Source organism: Hypanus sabinus, unplaced genomic scaffold, assembly GCF_030144855.1.
Source record: "Hypanus sabinus isolate sHypSab1 unplaced genomic scaffold, sHypSab1.hap1 scaffold_436, whole genome shotgun sequence".
Lineage (NCBI taxonomy): Eukaryota > Metazoa > Chordata > Chondrichthyes > Myliobatiformes > Dasyatidae > Hypanus > Hypanus sabinus.
Genome location: NW_026781311.1, coordinates 42,290 through 55,921, shown reverse-complemented (window position 1 = coordinate 55,921; position 13,632 = coordinate 42,290). Strand labels below are relative to the sequence as shown.

Here is a 13,632-nt window from a genome sequence, read left to right as displayed (position 1 = left end):
CTGTTTTTCTAAGCGGCATGTACCTGTCCAGGAGTCTTTTCGAATACCCTATCTTATCCGCCTCCACCACCGCCATTGGCAGCCCATTCCACACACTCACCACTCTGTGCGTAAAATAATCTTTCCCCTGATATCTGCTCTGTACCTACTTCCAAGCACCTTAAACCTATGCCCCCTCGTGTTAGCCATTTCAACCCTGGGGAAAAAGCCTCTGACTATCCACGTGATCAATGCCTCTCATTAACTTTTATTCTTCTTATGTTAGATATTAAAAGCTTTCCTGTAAATGAACTTTCCACTCATTTTTGCTGCCTTATATGTACTTTCCTTGGCTTTAATGCAGTCCTTAACTTCCCTTGTCAGCCACGATTCCCTACCCCTGCTGTTTGAGAACTTATTCCTCTGTGGGGAATATCTATGCTGAGGCTTGTGAACTATTCCCAGAAACTCCAGCCATCTCTACTCTGCTGTCATCCACACAAGTGTCCTTCTCCAATCCTCCGGTGCAAGCTCCTCTCTCATGCTTCAGAAATTACTTTCATTCCATTGTGATACAGATATATGTGAGCTATGCAACTCCCTCACAACCTGAAGTATGAATTTAATTATCTTGTAAACACTGCCTCCTATGGGTCCCATTACGTTACAAATATCTGAGCTAATCTAAGATAGCCTTTCCCCAAGTAGGCACAAGCACAAGCTGCTCTAAAAAGTCACCTCATAGTCATTCAACAAATTCAGTCTCTTGTGATCTGACATCAATCTAATTTTCACTTGCATGTTGAGCCCACCATTAGAATTGTGTCATTCCCCATATAACATGCGTTTTCCAGCACCCTTTCCAATTTCATTTCCATATTGACTACTATTTGAAGGCCTGTGTAAGAATCCCATAAGGCATTTTAACCACTGCAATTTATTAACTCAACCCACAAAAACTCAACACTCTCTGACCGTATGATACCTTGTTCTAAAGATGTAATTCCATCTCTTACCAACAGAAACACATCACCACATGACTTCCCATCGATACAAAGTTAATCTTTTGAGATTAAGCTGCTAACTCTTTCAGCCATGACTCAGTGATGCGCACAATTTCATACCGACCGATCTCTAATTGCGCCACGAGTTCATCCACCTTATTCCTAATGCTACCCGGATTTAAATACAGCAATTTCAGTCCTGCATTCTTCGCCCTTTTGAATTTTGCCTCTGAGGTACAATTTAAACCTTTACTCTGACTGCATTTGTACTTAGTCATGCACTTGTCGTTCCTTACATTCATGTTGCACCCATCATCCACCTGCTGACTCATCCTTAGCTCTTTCATACTGGTTCCCATCATCCTGCCATACTAGTTTAAACCACTTCCAACAGCTCGAGTAAACCTGCCACAAGAATCTTGGTACCCCTTGGATTTGAGTGAAACCTGTCCGTTTATACAGGTCCCACGTTTCTCAGTAGAGGTCCCAATTTTCCAGGAAACTGAATCCCTGTCCCAACTCAAGGCATGCATTTATCTACCACCCCATCGTATACCTGTCCTGACTGTCGCGTGGCATAGACAGCAAACCGGATATTACTACCACTGAGGACCTGCTTCCCAGCTTTCGTCCTTCCTAACTACCTGCACTCCTTTTTCAGTTCCTGACACACTGGGGAAACACCACACACTGTTGTAATGGTCCTGCACACGTTGAGAACCCACATATCCCTGAAAGGTTCCTGACACACTGTGAGACCCCGTGCATCCTTGGCAAGGTCTAGACACAGTGTGAGACCCAACACATCCTTGGCAGGGTCCGGACACTCTCTGAGACTATTAGGAAGGGTTTAATCTAATTTGTCAGGGGAATGGGAACCGGAGTGATTGGGCTGAGGATGGGGAAAACAGAAATAAATCAAATATAGCGTGCAACAGAGATTAAAGAAAGAGCAGGCAGGGAATGAGCCTTAATCATAGCCAGTGCCATGAGTTACAGGGCGATAAAGGCATGGTGCAGTTAAAACAGAAAGCATCAAATACTGGACTGAGAGTGTTGTGTTTGAATGAACGCAGCTTAAGGAATAAAATGGAAGATCTTGAAATTCAGCTGCAGATAGGTATATATGACATTGTGGCCATCTCTGAAACTTGGCTAAAGTATCGCTTTAGAGCTGAACGTCCAAGGATATACAAAGAATCAGAAAGATAGATTAGTAGGCAGAGGGCGTGGTGTGGCTCTGTGTATAAGAAATAATATCAAATCTTTAGTAAGAGATGACATCGGATTGGAAGGTGTACAGTCTCTATGGGTTGAGTTAAGAAATGGCAAGGGTAAAATGACGCTAATGGCAGTTGTATTCCGGCCTGAAAACAGCAGCCAGAATGTGGATTACAAATTACAGCAGGAGATCGAAAAGACATGTCAGAAAGGCAATATCATGATGATCGTTGGGGATTTTAACATTAAAGTGGATTGGGAAAACCAGGTCAGTTCAGGACCTCAAGAGAGAGCATTTGTTGAATGTCTAAAGGAGGGTGTTTTAGAATAGCTCGTTGTTGAGCCCACTAGGGGATTGGCTGTGCTAGATTGGATGTTGTGCAATGATCCGGAGGTGAAGAGAGCTTAAGTTTAAGGAACCCTTAGGGAACAGTGATCACAATATGATCAAGTTCACATTGAAATTTGAGAGGGAAAAATAAAATCCAATCTGTCAGAATTTCAGTGGAGTAAAGGAAATTACAATGGCATGAGAGGGGAACTGGCCGATGTTGACTGGAAAGGGGCATTTGCAGGAAGGACAGCAGAGCAACAATGGCTGGAGGTTCTGCGAAAAATGAGAGAAGAACAAGCCAGATATATTCCAAATAGGAAGAAATTTTCAAAGGCAGAAAGGACACTACCATGGCTGACAAGTGAAGTCAGAACCAAAGTAAAAGCAAAAGAGAGGGCATGCAAGGAAGTCAGAGCTGGCGGGAAAATAGAGGATTAGAGAGTTTCAAAAACATGCAGAAGGAAACTGAGAAGGTCAGTAAGAGGGAAAAGATAAATTATGAGAGGAAGCTGGCGATTAATATCGAAGAAGATACTAAAAAGTTTTTTTAAGTATATAAAAGGTAAATGAGAGTCAAGGGTAAACAGAGGACCAATACAAAATGACGATGGAGATGCTGTAATGAGAGATGCAGAGATGACAGAGGAGCTGTATGCGTATTTTGCATCAGTCTTCACAGTAGAAAACATCTGTGGTATACCAGGCATTCAAGAATGTCAGGGACGTGAAGTCTGTGCAGTGAAAATTATGACTGAGAAGGCTAACGTCTGAGTGTGGATAAATGGCCTGGACCTAATGGAATGCACCCTCGGGCTCTCAATGAAGTAGCTGGAGTAATTTGAGGTATTAACGATGATCTTTCAAGAGTTCATAAATTCTGGCATTGGACCAGATGAGTGGAACATTGCAGATGTTACTCCGCTATTTAAGAAGGGTGGGAGTCAGCAGAAAGGAAATTATGGAATTGTTAGGCTGACATCAGTAATTGGGAATTTCTTGGAATACATTGTTAGCGATGAGATTACGGAATATCTGGAGGCACGGGACAGGACAGACCAAAGCCAGAATGGTTTCTTGAAAGGAAAACCCTGCCTAACAAACCTGCTTAAATTCATTGAGGAAATTACAAGCAGGGTAGACAAAGGAGATGCAGTAGGTGTGGTATACTTGGATTTTCTGAAGGTCTTTGACAAGGTGCCTCACATGAGGCTGCTTAGCAAGAAAGGACCCATGGAGTTACAGAGAAGTCACTAGCGTGGGTGGAGCATTGGCTGGTCGGCAGAAAGCAGAGAATGGCAATAAATGGATCCTATTCTGGCTGGCTGCCGGTTACCAGTGAGGTTCCACAGGGGTCAAATGTTGGGATCGCTGCTTTTTACAATGTATGTCAATGATTTGGATGATGGTATTAATGGATTTGTGGCTAAATTTGCCAATGATACAAAGGTAGGTGGAGGGGCTGGTAGTGCTGAGGAAACAGAGAGTCTGCAGAGAGACTTAGATAGTTTAGGGGAATGGGCAAAGATGTAGCAAATGAAATACAAAGTTGGAAATTGCATGGTCATGCACTTTGGTGGAAGAAGAAAATCAGGGAGACTATTTTTTAGATAAGGAGAGAATTCAAAATGCAGAGTTGCAAAGGGACATCGGAGTCCTTGTGCAAGGTACCTTAAAGGCTAATCTCCATGTCGGTGGTGAAGAAGGCGAATGCCATGTTGACATTCATTTCTAGAGGTACAGAATATAAGAGCAGGGATGTGATGTTGAGGCTCTCTGAGGCAATCGTGAGACTGCACTATTGTGCGCAGTTTTGGGCTCCTTATTTCAGAAAGGATACACTGACATTGGAGAGAAGATCCACTCGTAGCAACCAATTACACAGATTTTCCACCCTATGACTAAAGTAATTTCTCTGCATCTCTGTTCTGAATGGACATTCTTCAATCCTGAGGTCGTGTTCTCTTGTCCTAAACGCCCCTGCATGGAAAATAACTTTGCCATATCTAATCTGATCAGAGCTTTTAATATTCAGAATATTTCTATGGAATCCTCCTTTCATTCTCCTGAACTCCAGGGAATACAGCCCAAAAGCTACCAAAAATTCCTCATAAGTTAACCCTTTCATTCCTGGATTCATTCTGAATCTTCTCGGAACCCTCGCCAATGTCAGTATGTCCTTTCTAAAATAAGGAGCCCAAAACTGCATACAATACTCTGTGCAGTCTCACCACTGCCTTCTAAAGCCTCGACATCACATCCCTGCTCTTATATTCTATACCTCTAGAAATGAATGCTAACATTGCATTCGTCTTCTTCACCAACCTGGGGGTTAATCTTTAGGGTATCTTGCAGAAGAACTCCCAAGTCCCTTTGCATCTCTGTATTTTGAATTCTCTCTCTATCTAAACAATAATCTACCCGATTATTTCTTCCACCAAAATGCATGACCATACACTTTATAACTTCGTATTTCATTTGCCACTTCTTTGCCCATTCCCCTAAACTATCTCAGTCTCTCTGCGGGCTCTCTGTTTCCTCATCACTACCCGCTCCTCCACCTATCTTTGTGTCATGGGCAAATTTAGCCACAAATCCTTTAATACCATAGTACAAATCATTGACATACATCGTAAAGAGCAGCAATCCCAGCAGCGACAACTGTGGCACTCCAAGGGTAACCGGCAGCCAGCAAGAATAGGATCTCTTCATTTCCACTCTCTGCTTTCTGCCGATCAACCAATGCTCACCCTTGCTAGTAGCTTCCGTGTAATTCCATGGGCTCATATTCAGACATCCCACCTCTCCCAGAAGTTCTGGAAGTGTCCCGCATATTGATTGCGGCTTCTTGGTGCCCGCAAATTATATACGATATCCCAGAAATTGTTTTTTTTTTTGAGTGCGCGCGCGAGCGAGAGAGAGAGAGCGCCATGGCAGAGTATCCAAAAAAGAAAATGCAAAAGGTACTTCACCCTAGACACTGCCTAATAGGGGTCAGAAATAATGACAGTGTTTCACGCGGCACTGTTTGCAACAGTGACTTTTCTATTGCCCATGGTGGGTTAAATCACTGTTGAGGTGAGTTTAACAGGTGTCATTCGTTCATTAGCGGAGCAAACGTTATTTAAACTAGCTGGCTAGCTGCTAAGGAGCTACTCTATTGCAAACATCCCACCTCTGCCGGAAGTTCCGGCAGTCTACCGCAAATTAATTGTGCTACCGCGCTGAATTGCTCCCTGAATTGAATCCTTCCCTTAGGGTTGTGTGCTCAGTCCACTGTTGTTCACTCTGCTGACCCACGACTGTGCTGCAACACACAGCTCGAACCACATCATCAAGTTCGCCGATGACACGACCGTGGTGGGTCTCATCAGCAAGAGCGATGAGTCAGTGTACAGATAGGAGGTGCAGCGGCTAACAACCTGTATTAGAATGTGCACAAAACAAAAGAGATGGTTGTTGATTTCAGGAGGGCACAGAGCGACTACTCCCCACTGAACATCGACGGCTCCTCGGTAGAGATCGTAAAGAGCACCGAATTTCTTGGTATTCACCTGACGGAGAATCTCACCTTGAGCCTCAACACCAGCTCCATAGCAAAGAAAGCCCAGCAGCGTCTCTACTTTTTGCGAAGGCTGAGGAAAGTCCATCTCCCACCCCCCATCCTTATCAGTTTCTACAGGGGTTGTATTGAGAGCATCCTGAGCAGCTGCATCACTGCCTGGTTCATAAATGTCACCATCTTGGATCGCAAGACCCTGCAGCGGATAGTTAGGTCAGCTGAGAAGAATATCAGGGTCTCTCTTCCCACCATCACGGACATTTACACTACACGCTGCATCCGCAAAGGAAACAGTATTATGAAGGTCCCCATGCACCCCTCACACAATCTGTTCTCCCTTCTTCCGTCTGGGAAAAGGCTCCGAAGCATTCGGGCTCTCACGACCAGACTATGTGACAGTCCCCAAGCTTCTTCCCTCAAGCTCTCAGACTCCTCAATACCCGAAGCCTGGCCTGACACCTTGCTCTACTGTCCTGTTTATTATTTATTGTAATGTATGCACTGTTTTTGTGCGCTTTATGCATTCCTGTGTAGGTCTGTAGTCTAGCTTTCTCTGTGTTGTATTTTTTTATTACGTAGTTCAGTCTAGTTTTTTTGTACTGTGCCCTGTAATACCGTGGTCCTGAAAAACGTTGTCTCATTTTTACTATGTACCAGCTTAGTAATCATTGGGAATTTTAACATGAAATTGGATTGAGAAAACCATGCCAGTATTGGACCTCATTTCGACCAACAGTTATGGTCGAAATGACAGTAAAAGTGACTTGACTTGACTTGAAATGAGTTTCTGCAGGATGCGATGTCTGCATATTGCTAAGCAGCCTCCTGTGTTGCACCTCTCAAAGTACTTCTGAAAATCCAAGTACACCACTTCCACTGCATCTCGTTTGTCTACCCTGCTGGTAACTTCCAGAAAAAAAATGCAGTAGGTTAGTCAGGCAGGATTTTCCTTTCAGGAAACCATGCTGGATTTGGCCTGTCTTGCCATGTGCCTCCAGGTACTCCGTAGTGTCATCCCTATCTATCGATTCCAACAACTTCTCAAATCACTGAAGTCAGGCTAACAGGTCTATAGTTTACTTTCTGCTGCCTCCCAACCCTCTTAAGTAGCAGAATACCATTTGCAATTTTTCCAGTCATCAGATACAATACCAGAATCTATCGATTTTGAAAGATCTTAGTTATTGTCTCATCAGTCTCTCCCGCTACTTCCTTCAGAACCCGAGGGTGCATTCCATCAGGTCCAGGAGATTTACGCACCCTCAGAGCATAAAGCTTCCCGGGCCCCTTCTCAGTCGTAATTTTTACTGCGCCTACTTCACTTCCCTGACACTCTTGAATATCTGGTAAACTGCAGATGTCTTCCACTGTGGAGACCGATGTAAAATACACATTCAGTTCCTCTGTCATTTCTGTATCTCTCATTACAATACCACAAGCGTAATTTTGTAATGTCCTATATCTACTCTTTATATACTTAAAGAAAACATTTGCTATCTTGTTTGGTATTAGTTGCCAGCTTCCTTTCATAAACAATATTTTCCTCCCTAATGATCCTTTTAGTTCCTTTCTGCACATTTTTAAAAGCTTTCCAATCCTCTATCATTTACTTTTACTTTGGCTCTGACATGCCAGCCATGGTGGTGTCTTACTTCCATTCGAAAATTTCATCTTATTTGGAATATATCTGTCTGTACTTACCTTACATTTTTCAGAAACTCCAGCCATTTCTGCTTTGCTGTCCTTCCTGCTAGTGTGCCTTTCAGGTCAACCTTGGCCATTTGTCATCTCATACATTGTAAATTCCTTTATTCCACTGAAATACCGACATACTGGAATTTAGTTTCTTCTTCTCAAATTTCAAAGTGAACTCGATCATATTGTGATCACTGCTCCCTAAGGGCTCCTTACCCTTAAGCTCTCTTATCACCTCCAGTTCATTGCACAGCACCCAGTCCAGAATAGCCCTTGTGGGCTCAACAATAAACTGTTCTAAAAAACCATCCTTTAGGCATTCTACAAACTCTCTTTCTTGAGGTCCAGTACTGGCCTGGTTTTCCAAATCCAATTTCATGTTAAAATTCCCAATGATTATCATGAGATTGCCCTTCTCGCACCCCTTTTCTATCTCCTACTGTAATTTGTAAACCATATCCCGGATGCTGTATGGAGGCCTATACAGAACTGCCATTAGGGTCCACTTACCCTCGCTATTTCTTAGTTCATCCCATAAAGAATCTGCTGCTTCCGATCCCATGTCATCCCTTTCTAATGATACAATAACTTTTTTATGCACAAGGCCACACCACCCCCTCTGCCTGCTAACCTATCTTTCCAATACACCATATATCCTTGGACGTTGTGATCCCTATGACAGCTATCCTTTAGACAAGTTTCAGAGATGGCCACAACATCATACATGCCAATTTGTAGCTAAATTTCAATATACATGAGGAGTGAAAAAAAATCTTCTTTATCAATTTTATTATTTAAGTGAAAAAATATATATATGTATCTGTGTGTGTGTATATATATATATATATATATATATATATATATATATAAACGGGAGGACAATGATCACGAATGTCTATATCAATGTCAGTTCGAATAAAAGGAAAAATAAACATTATCAAGATCAAACAAAGTATTAATCTAATAGTATATGATAAAGAGAAAGGTAATTGATTCTCCTCTTATCCATAAAAGGAAAACAAAGATAAAGAAACCTTTATAATTGGCGTAAACCCAAAAGTGAGTGAAAGCTCAAACTGAGTGAAAGCCAAAAAGAATAATTTCTGATCAAATCCAAAACTTCAAAAAAGTAACTGGAAGGGCTATAATTCAGAGCATATGAAAATATTGAATAAAAGGTCTCTAAGTTTCCTCTAATTTAGAGGATGTATCAAATGACCGACTTCTTACTTTCTCTGAACTTAAACATAATGGAGGTAAGCCAATAAATAACAGTAGGTTGATTAGAATCCTTCCATTTACGCAGAATGGCTCTCTAGCCAATATAGTTGTGAAAGCAATCATCCGTTGAGTGGAAGCAGGAATATCTTCTGGTTCCGAAGGAATGATCCCTAAAATTGTTGTAAGTAATTTCGGTTGTAAATCCAAATTTAGAACCTTTGACAAAGTTTCCTTCTTTCCAAAAATTATCTAACTTGATCCAAGACCAGAACATATGTATTAATATAGCCACCTCAATATTACATCTATCACAAATAGGATTAATATTAGAAAAAAAATACAGGTTAATTTGGCCTATGACATATGCACCCGATGCACTACCTTGAAAAAAGAGGAGTAAAAATGTTTATTTAACGTTTCTGACTTAATCAGTCTGATGGTCTGATGGAAGAAGCTGTCCCGGATCCTGTTGGTCCTGGCTTTTATGCTGCGGTACTGTTTCACAGATGGTAGCAGCTGGAACAGTTTGCCATTAGGTTAAGTCGGGTCCCCAATGATCATTCGGGTCCTTTTTACACACCAGTTTTTTTTTAATAAATGTCATTAAAAGTGGGAGGTTCACGTCTACAGATGCACTGGACTGTCTGCACCAGTCTCTGCAGTGTCCTCTGACTGAGGGAAGTACCGCTCCCATACCAGGCACTGATGCATTCAGTCAGGATGCTTTAATTTGTGACCCTAGGTAACCACATTTTCATCCAGATGACAAACAACAAAGGGTTCAGAACTGATTACCGTAACGTTCCACTGGTCCCGACTTCCACTCAGAGAGGTAACCATGTACTACCACTCCCTTAACTTTTCCCAGAAACCCAATATAGAATCCACTAAGAATAAAGAACAGTTGACGTTTTGGGCCGGGTCCCATCAGCAGGACAGGAGGAAAGGAAAATGTGAGGAGTCAGAGTTAGAGGGATGGGGTAGTGACTGGAGAAACACAAAGAGGTAGGTCAAATCGGGTGGGGAAGGGGTTGCGATGGATGAAGTAAAGAGTTGGGAAGTCATTTGGTGGTAGACATACAGAACTGGAGAGGGGAAATCTAATAGGAGACGACAGAAGCCCATGGAAGAAAGAAAAAGGGGGAAGGAGAACCAGAAGGATGTGATGGGCAGGCAATGAATTAAGGTGAGCCGGGCAAATGGGGAATGAAATAGAGAAGGTGCAGTTTGGTATCTGTCAGACAGGGTCTGTTCTCCCATCTGCAGTGCGGTGTCTCTCAGACAGGGAATGTTCTCCCATCACAGTGCGGTGTCTCTGAGACAGGGAATGGTCTCCCATCACAGTGCGGTGTCTCTGAGACAGGGAATGTTCTCCCATCTGCAGTGTGGTGTCTCTCAGACTGGGAATGCTCTCCCATCACAGTGTGGTGTCTGTCGGACTGTGAATGTTCTCCCATCTGCGGCGTGGTGTGTCTCAGACAGGGAATGTTCTCCCATCTACAGGGTGGTGTCTCTCAGACAGGGAATGTTCTCCCATCTGCAGTGTGATGTCTCTCAGACAGGGAATGTTCTCCCATCACAGTGTGGTGTCGCTGAGACGGAATGTTCTCCCATCTACAGGGTGGTGTCTCTCAGACAGGGGCTGTCCTCCCATCACAGTGTGGTGTCTCTGAGACGGTGTATGTACTCCCATTTGTAGTGTGCTGTGTATCAGATAGAAAATATTCATTCTTGGAAAAGAGGGATGTAAACTTGTACCACCCTAGAAATGGAAAGTCAGAATATTCGTTTTCTCATTAATCCTTCCACAAATGCCTGAAACTCTTGATTCGTGCTATTTGACTGAAATGCCAAAGGATAGTCTCACCTAGTTATTCAGCATGGCATGTCTGAATTCATTTACCTCAAAATAATTGCTCTAAATAATACCTTGAAAGAATCACACATTTCCAAAGAAACCACCCCAGTTTCCTTAAACCTTCTTCTTCCAGAGTTTATCATTTGAAGAATTTCTGGCATATATATCTCAGATCATTCTTGCTTTGTTTATCGGAACTTTGTATATTGAAATATTTAGGGATCTGTGTCTCCGGTAAGGATGAAATGTATTGTCTGTCAGTTGCCCGGTGAGTGAGCTGTTGATTCCAATCAAGCCAAACCGCATGAGAACGGGGCAGTTTCGAAGATGATTCAGAATTTTGATGGTAATGTGGAAGGGAAGGCTATTTCTCTAAGTGGTGTTTCGTGCAGAGGGCAGTGCTGCACGTGTTGCACTTGCTATCTTTTTGACTGTGGGTTTCAGAGATGCTGTTGAAATCTGGCCAGCAAATATCTGCAGTGCATTTCTGCCAAGGACCAGAGGTACTTTTTGACATTGGTGGGTTTGAATATTTAGGGTGAATGCAAGCAGGAACTAGGTGGGGAAATGGCTGCTGATCCTCTTGCACCATTGATTAAGATCACAATTAATGAAACCTGTCCTCACTATGACTTTTTTGCTCTTTTTCCAGAATCTTTGATACTTCCGCCTTGAATGTATTTAAGATTCCAGTCCTAAACAGTTTGTGCAAGAGAATTTCAAGGAGTCACGATAGGGAATAAATTCATACTAATCTGTTTTGAATCGATCCATAAGATACAGGAATAGAACTAGGTCATTTGGCTCAACGAGCACACTCCAGCATTTAACCATGTCTGATCAATTTTGCCTCTCAGCCACCGTCTCCTGCCTTCTAGCCTTATCGCTTCAGGCCCTGACTAATCACGAATACTAACAACCTCTTCCTTAAACGTACCAAATGACTTGACCTCCACAGCTGCCTATATCAACGAATTCCACAGATTCACCACTCTCTGGTGAATGATATTCATCCTCATGACCGTTGTAAACAGAAGTCCCTGTATTCTGACTCTGTGTTCTCTGTTCTTAGACTCCTCCACCATACAAATCGTCTTCTGCACATCCATTATTTCAAAATTAGACAGGTTTCAATGAGGTCACCCTCATTCTCCTGAATTCCTGTGTAGAGGGCCAGAGCCGTCAGACGCTCCTCATATTCCCCTCATATGGCAATTCATTCCCGTAAACATTCTCATGATCTTTCTTTGAAACCTCTCCAATGTCAGCACACCATTTCTTTCGATAAGGAACCCAAAACCTCACATCACTCAAGGTGGGGCCTCGCCAGTGCTTTATAAAGACTCAACGTTACATACTTGTTTTTATATTTTAGTCCACTCGAAATTAATTGCATTTGCTTTTATCACCACCGACTCAACCTGCAAATTAACATTGAAGACATCCTGCACAAGCACTCCCATGCCGCTTTGTACCTCAGGTTATTGAATTTTCATTCCATTCAGTAAAAGGACAACCCTTTTATTCCTTCTAACAAAGTGAATGATCAGACATTTCCCGACACTGTATTAAACATGCCATATCTTCGCCCATTCTCCCAATCAGTCCAAGTACTTCCGCGTTCCGAGGATAGCCTCTCTACTTCCTCAAAACTACCTTCTCCTCCTCATATCATCTGGAAACCTGGCCACTAAGCCTTTAATTCTGTTATCGAAATCATTGACGTATAACGTTCCCAACACAGATGTCTATGGAACACGACTAGTCACCAGTAGCCAACCAGAAATAGAAACCCTTTGTCCCACTCTTTGCCTACAGCCAATCAGCCAATCCTTAATCCATGCTAGAACTTTTCCTGTAACGCCGTGGGCACGTAACATGTTCAGCAGCCTCTTGGGTGGCAACTTGTCAAAAGCCTTCTGAAAATCTAAGCACACATTATCCACGGATTCTCCTTTGTCTATCCTGTTTGTTATTTCTACAAAGAATTCCAACAGATTTGTCAGGCACAATTTTTTCTTGAGAAATCCATGCTGACCACGGTGTACTTTTATCATGTGCCTCCAAGTACCCAAAACCAACTACCCTTGGTACCCTTAAGAGTATCAAGTACCCTTAACAATCGACATCTAAACTTTTGCAGCCAGTGATTTCAGACTACCAAGCCTATAATTTCATTTCTTCTGACCCAGTCCATTATTGAAGAGAGTAGCAAAATTTGCAATTTGCCATTCCTTGTGAGCCATGCCAGAATCAATGAATTCCTGAAAGATCATTGCTGGCACTTCTACATATGCAGTAAAAAAAAAGCTTAGCTGGAGAATACAGAAATATCTTGAACAGTTTCTTCTGCTGTGGCTCAGAAGAGAACAGAGATGTAGTGATGATGGAAGATTCCTTAGTCGGAGGAACAGAGATGAGATTTTGTGGGCACGATGCAGAGTCCCGAATGTTATGTTGCCTCCCAGGCGCCAAGGATGATTCGGTTCAGTTCCACATCATTTAAAAAGTGCAGAAGGAGAGAGTAGCACAGGCAGTAAAGCTGAGGTGGTTCTGGTAAGAGATTTCAGGGAGCTAGGTAGAAAACAGGACTACCAGAGTAGTAATTTCAGGATTACTGGCCAGCGTGGGGATAAATATACGATGACTTGGCAGATGAATGCATAGCTAAGGAACTGGTGCGGAGGGGGGAGGAGTGAGTGGAGGGTTCAGATTTATGTAGAATTGGACTTTGTAGCCAGCACAACTTAAATGCCATCTA

At 42.6% G+C, this 13,632-nt stretch overlaps 1 protein-coding gene across 1 annotated transcript in view; it reads left to right on the top strand.

The window, feature by feature from the left end:
- LOC132388931 (NACHT, LRR and PYD domains-containing protein 3-like) overlaps positions 1-13,632 on the top strand; it is a 57,607-nt gene that overhangs the window by 21,834 nt on the left and 22,141 nt on the right. The gene's annotated exons all lie outside the window — the stretch shown is intronic.